Raw genomic sequence first — 6,839 nt, 5'->3', positions numbered from 1 at the left:
AGTTATTCATAGCGGAATTTCTGAAAATATCGAAATTACCCTTATAAATACATGATACATTAACCCCATATGATTTTTATATTTTACCATATAACCCCCTTATGGTTTAATACTTTACCATATAACCCCTTTATGATTTTCAAAATATACACATAAGTAATACAGGATTTCTTAGAAGTAATACAGGATTATTTAGACAAATCAGAGAAGAACCAGTAAGCGCATTAAGTAACCCCGTAAATCTTAGATTGATAACACAACAAAGCATAAACCAAATTAGAAGTGTTAAAGTAATGGAAATAGTTATTCATAGCGGAATTTCTAAAAATATCGAAATTACCCTTATAAATACATGATACATTAACCCCATATGATTTTTATATTTTACCATATAACCCCCTTATGGTTTAATACTTTACCATATAACCCCTTTATGATTTTCAAAATATACACATAACCCCTCTTGGTTAATAAATAATTTTCAACTTTACATAAGGGTATTTTTAATATTTTATGTGACTCCATTAAGAATGATCATTCCCGTCACTTTAACACTTTAATTCAAATCATGAGAGGGTTATATATAGCTTTCGAAACTATAGGGGAGTTAAGTAAAAAAATGGTAAACCACAGGGGGTAACTGGAATTTGCCCTTAATGTTCTAAAGTAATTTGAATTAAGAAGAAAGTAATCAGTTGAGAAACATCATTTGCATGTTGTGGGTTCATATATTTCTTACAACTGGTATATGTGTAGATGCATGCATGAGTGTGGTATATTAATTTATACACTGGACCTTTATTTACGAGTTTAATTTTTCATCATTCTTTTGTATATAATGAAATGCACATTATTATAGCCAACAATACCTGATTATTTTGTTGGGACTTTGGAAAACAACAATATTAACTGCATGAAAGGGGAAGAATTTGGATTAGTGGATTAAATTGGATGTTTAATGTTCTAAATTGGTTTGAACTACATCAGAAATTTTCAATTTAGATACATCATTAGCATGCATGTGGTGTGCGTAAATGAAAATATGTATCTATTTATGTATTTATATGGTATTTTTATAGACACTTACATGAGGTGGAATCTATACTCAAGAATCCCTTCAATTACAAGTTTTGCATTATTTTTTTGTATATTGTAAAAAGCACAATTGTTGTAACCAACAATACCTAATGATTTTGTTGGGACTTTGGAAGAGAGAATATTGCTTTTGAAATAAGTGACCAAAAAGAGGATATATTGTGATGTATGAAAATCTCAAGATAGTGTATGGTAGATTGGTAGGTCTCTAGTTGTTCTAACTATTAGTTGTCTCCACATGGCTGCTAAAGCCTCTATAACCTTTAGCTACTTGTCCCATGTATTCTTTTCCTAATTAATAGTTCCATGTTGGGATTTCTAATTTGCTTTGCCAATTATTGTCACTGAGATTACAACTCTTAACAAGCACTTTGGGACCCCCCCTCCCCTCCCACTAATCCAATATTCCTTCACCCCAATACAAACAAAGTCCTTAACAAATTGGAGGCCCTACCTCAACAATCCCCCCAACATCATCAAGGGGCACTTTTGGACAAAACCCTTATGGGAGTTTTCCTTAAAATTATTGATGGTTTGATGGTATTAGTTAAGGTTATATTAATTAGTACTCATCTAGGCTAGATAGTGTACTCAAAAGTTTATTCATAGTTCTTTTACAACAAGATTCAAATTGTTTATAATTGCTTGAATTATGTCATATTACTAGATTAGGTAAAGATGATTGGACATCTTGTTTTAATTTATTTCAAGTTAACAACAATGAGGGCACCTTTTGGATTTTATTGATGATGAGGGTATAATTAGGGGTGACCTTAATTGGGTTAATGTTAATCTACTTGTGTTTTATTGATTAGTTCAGATATTGTTTGGTCAAAATACATATCTCACTAAGAAATCATGATTTTGGGTTCTGAGCTGTGGCGAAATCAGGAATCATTAATGTACAGTTTAGGAATTTTCGAAAAATAATTTCGCTGGTCTCTTTTAAAAAAGTTTTTCTGGGTTGTTACCTGTGCCGGCTTTATGAAATGCATGAACTAAGGAAGCTTCTTCTTGAGTGAAGCCGCTTTTTAGTAATTTTATTTTATTTTTGTCTTGAGAGGAATTTCAGTTGTTTTTTTTAAAAAAAAAAAAAAATCTTCCCACTCTCAATTGTCATGTCAGGTCACTGAGCCAATCCCAGTGGTTGCATAGTGAAGCTTCCAAGAATAATTTCACCACTTTAACATGTAAAGCCATGCATAGGGTACCTTTTCAAAATTTTTCTTATAAAAAAATTTTGCATTGTAATTGTCTTCCTTAACCAAAAGGAAAACATAGGAAAATAGATATCTTACATTTACTTTTTTTTAATCCAATTGCTAATCCCAATGAAACGAGGCCTTAACCTTTGAACTTCCATATGTTGAATTTGAAGATTGAATTGTTAGATAATATATCTCTTTTAGCTGTTACATTACCTATTTTTAACTTTTTAAATCTTAAATTAGTGTTCCATTCTTAGATCCTCTTTTCCCTTGCCCTCCCCTCCCTGCTTCTTAAATCCCACCCATTCTCTACTTAAAAAAGATTTTAAAAAATGCAACAAATTACAGCACAAAAATATTACAAAATGTAAAATGAATAAAAATATAGTTGGTCTTTATATATTGTATAAGATTATGAAAAACCTATGGTAATAGGATTAGTGCAAATAAATTACAATTCAACAATATTACAAATATCAATAAATGGTGAAATGAATAGTAACAGATAGTTAGAAGAAACTCATTTGTCAACAGCTGTCCGAGCATATTATTAGTTTTTTCTCAATTCTTTCACCAAACTTTTGCATCTTAACAAAAAAAATTTGGCCTCTAAAATTATATGCAATACATACATACATATATAAATATATATATATAATTGGTTGTGTACATGTATTTATAAAAAATTTCTCTATCCTTTAGAGTTTTTAATCATCCAAGAATCAAATTTTAAGTGCATTTATGTTCTATTATTATTTTCTTACATGTAAAGATTTTGTATTAATACATTCGAAAAAAGTCATGACATTTCACATTTCCTAATATATCTCTTTCTTTCATATATTAACTTATTAATATTAATTTGAGTAATACAAAAATGAATCATAGGGTAAAATTTAGTTGAAACTAATAATTAAGCTATTGCTGAATTTATTATTTGTATTCTATTTAATTTCAAATTTTCTCTTGCATTTAGTATCTTAAATTATACAAACCTTGGTATTCAAGTTATTTTATATCAATAATTGTTCAAAAAGAAAAAAAAAGAAAAAGTTCTTAATAATAAAAAGTGCCATGCAAATGCAATGGTGAATAACTCTTTTAATTAATAATTTACTATTCATTAGCTAAATTGGTCCCTGAACATTTACACTAAAATCAATTTAATCCTTTATGAATTTTTTTAACCAATGTAGTCTTGGAACTACTTTTTGTTTTTTAACGCAGGACTTCTGTGGCGCCACCACCAAATTTTACATCTCTTGTGCGACTACTTAGGGGTATTTTTATCATGTGGATCACATTTTTCAATAAAGTGGTTAGAACAAACACAACACACGATTAAATTTGAAACATTTAGGGGGAGATGGAGAACATCTACTCACTTTGGCCCGACGGCAAGTCGCCAAATTCGCACCTCCTTGTGCAAATTCTCTCCAAAGAAATATATTAGAGGAGGAACTTCGACCATGGTCCATCAAGTTCAAAAAGCAGTCAACAATCAAGCCATGATAGGAAAGAAAGTGGGCAATCATCAAGGGTGAATAGAGGAAAGGTAGAGTTCTATAATGGGAATGAGGTTGGTTTCCATCACGGGCGAATAGATAGAGGAAAGGTAAAGTTTTACAATAGGGATGAGGTTGGTTTCTATCACTGACGTGAAGCATGTCGAATAGTGATTTCGTGGATATTGTTGAACCTAGGCAAAAGATTTCATGGCTGCTCAAATTATGGGATAATTTTTTAAATTAATTTTTGCCAATAAAATATGATGTAGTTATTAATTAATTTAGAATAATGATGGTAGTAATTTTTATTTTAGGCACCAAATGCTTGCAACTACTTTTTGTGGTATGATCCACCTATGCCACTGATGACAAAGAATATGGTGGCCAAAATTTTGAAGAATCTGAGGACGGCCGAGGTGGAGAACACATTGATGAAGATTGAAATTGGAAAGCTTCAAAAAGAGAACAAGATGATGAAGATCGAAATTGAGAAGTTGAAAGCAACAACGAAATTGTTAGCGGTTATAGTGATTTGCTCTTGTTTTTTTTTGGTTTGCTGTAGTTCTTGGCAGTGGCCAGGAAAGACAAAGTGTCATGGATTTGAAGCCAAAAATGTTGCAATAGAGCTGGTATAAAGATGGACCCAAGGCATGGTTGTGTTTGTATTTTCGATTTTGTTGTAAGAAAATTTAAATCCATGAATGTAATATCTGTGTATGTAATATATGCAATGGGAAGTTGAATTTCAAAAATGTTGACATAGTTGCTAAACTTGGTTGTGGCATTTGGGGTTGAAAAAAATTTGGCAGAATTTTGCCTTAAATTTTGATATCCGCTAATTTGGACCTGTACCAAGAATCACAAAACAATGGAATGACAATCACAAGACATGATGTTGGTAACAAAGCCACTTCCATTGCTTAACCAAAAAGTTTACATTAAGTTCCGAACCAAAAAGAGGACAATCAGCACACAATCTTTGTAGATACTGAGCAAAGGATAATATATAGTCCCTAAACATCTGCACCAGCAAGTCTGGTTCTAATTTTGATCTTCAAACAAATGCCAGCCTGAGTTATGAACTTGCGGGTATGTTCTTCATCTAACAGCCTATGTGCCTGCATTGAACAGATGAATACTTCAGCAAACTATATTTACAATCGGACTTTTTTTAAAAAAAAAAAAAATGACAGAAGTAAACTCACTGTTTCTTTTTCCCTAGTTTTCTTTTCCGTTGATTCAGGAAATGGACCATAAATCCTCATATCACCTCTTCTCTTTCGCCATTCTTGAGCCTGGCAACTTGAACATGTTGTTCCGTTACCTATGCCGTGGCATATAGAACACTCACTGATCTTAGTTTGGTCTTTGAGGAATTTGGTTCGAAGCTGAAAGCTGGACATCAATGACTTCAGGCTCCTCACTCGCAGCATGTACATCTTCACCCGATAGCATGAAAAGTAATCTCTTAATCAATCAGCATAATATTAAATTTAGCTGAAGTGTAAAGTAGATCTTGAGTAAAAATCTAACTAGCCATTATAAATGATAAGAATTGCCTTGTGGGGGTCTTTGATTTCTCTCATTGTCGCATACTTCGTCTAGGAAAAAAAGAATTAGGCCCTGTTTAATAATTCAATTCAACACTTAAACTTAATATATTCAGATTTTAACATGTTCAGACGCGTTTGATAATAAAAAATTGAACATCTGAATTAATTAAGTAGCATTGAATGCTTATGCAAAATTTGCTATAAAAAATAAGTGATGACCTATTTACTTATCACTTAATGTGATGTCTACTCAAATGTATTAGATTTAGTACGTAACAATTCAATAATTTAATGGATTCAAACTTCAGATTTTAAATTTTAAATTTCAGTTTTCAGATTTCCGTTTTATTAAATGCACCCTTAGTCTTAAGTTTATAATCATGTAATAAAAAGCCAAGAATTGTTCAAACTTGGACTTTACCAGCTCTTATATCTAAATGAGGTCTTCCTTTCACATCAATTTTGTTTGGACAGGTTCTTTTGTTATGACCCTTCATTTTGCACTAGGCACACTTGTTGGTGTTAGATAGAGAAGGCCTTCTATTACAAGATCCAGCAATTACATCAGGTTGTACAATCACTGGGCATTTCCTCACTATGTGGCCTATTTGATGGCGTTTTGAGCATGTCATTTTGACAAGTCCACTTCTTGGAAATGTGATACCATCACTTGAATTTGTCCTTGGTTCATCTGGCTCCCTTTTCCTTGACGTCTTCGGCTTACCCGGCAGCATCAACTTCTTAGGTGGCAAGATTGGTTCCCTCTTTAATTGACCCAAGCATTAGGCCCGCTCATTGGACCTATAATTGGTTCATATTCCTTTCAAGTAGCTCTCTTTTGAGTAGTATGGATGAACTAAACTCTCTGTAGACACACCCATCAAATAACCGTTTGGATCGACCTATTTTTAAAAAATAAAATTTTTAAATACAATCTTATAGTAATATACAAATAAAAATAATTTAAAAAACATACTCCCTCCGTCCCATTGAAGTTGTCATACTTTCCTTTTTTTTCTGTCACAAAATAATTGTCACATACCCAAAATAGAAAGCCTGTTTACATCCAATTTCAACATTTACCCTCTTAAAATATGGGTCCTACAACTTTAACTCAAAAGTCAATGTAAAAAGGAAGCACCACAATTTGGTGCGTGAAAGACACCCCCAAATGTGTGCCATGCGTTTGTTTATACGTGCTTTTTTATCATGAATTTTTGAGCTAAACAAAATAGATAGGCCCCACACCAATAAATTTCTAGCATAACTTTCTTTGTATGCATTACACGTTGGAGGGCAAAGGTGGAAAGTAAAACAAAAGTTGCAAGATTCGGTGCACTGTTAATAAAAATCACAACTTCCCAAGTGCGACAAACTTATCGGGACGGAGGGAGTATCATTCATAAAATATATTCAAAACAACTCACAAATATACCCAAAAAAAATAAAAAAAATTAAATTTTATAACATTTTCT

At 32.0% G+C, this 6,839-nt stretch overlaps 1 long non-coding RNA gene across 1 annotated transcript; it reads left to right on the top strand.

Moving 5' to 3' along the window:
- The first annotated feature begins 3,626 nt into the window (after nt 1-3,626).
- Nucleotides 3,627-4,563, top strand: LOC113736690 (uncharacterized). The gene is made up of 2 exons (XR_003459815.2): nt 3,627-3,918; nt 4,126-4,563. It is a non-coding gene; the product is annotated as an uncharacterized lncRNA (long non-coding RNA).
- The last annotated feature ends 2,276 nt before the right edge of the window (nt 4,564-6,839 follow it).

The sequence above is a fragment of the Coffea arabica genome, chromosome 3e (assembly GCF_036785885.1).
Source record: "Coffea arabica cultivar ET-39 chromosome 3e, Coffea Arabica ET-39 HiFi, whole genome shotgun sequence".
Taxonomy (NCBI): domain Eukaryota; kingdom Viridiplantae; phylum Streptophyta; class Magnoliopsida; order Gentianales; family Rubiaceae; genus Coffea; species Coffea arabica.
This window is presented reverse-complemented; position numbering and strand designations above follow the sequence as displayed.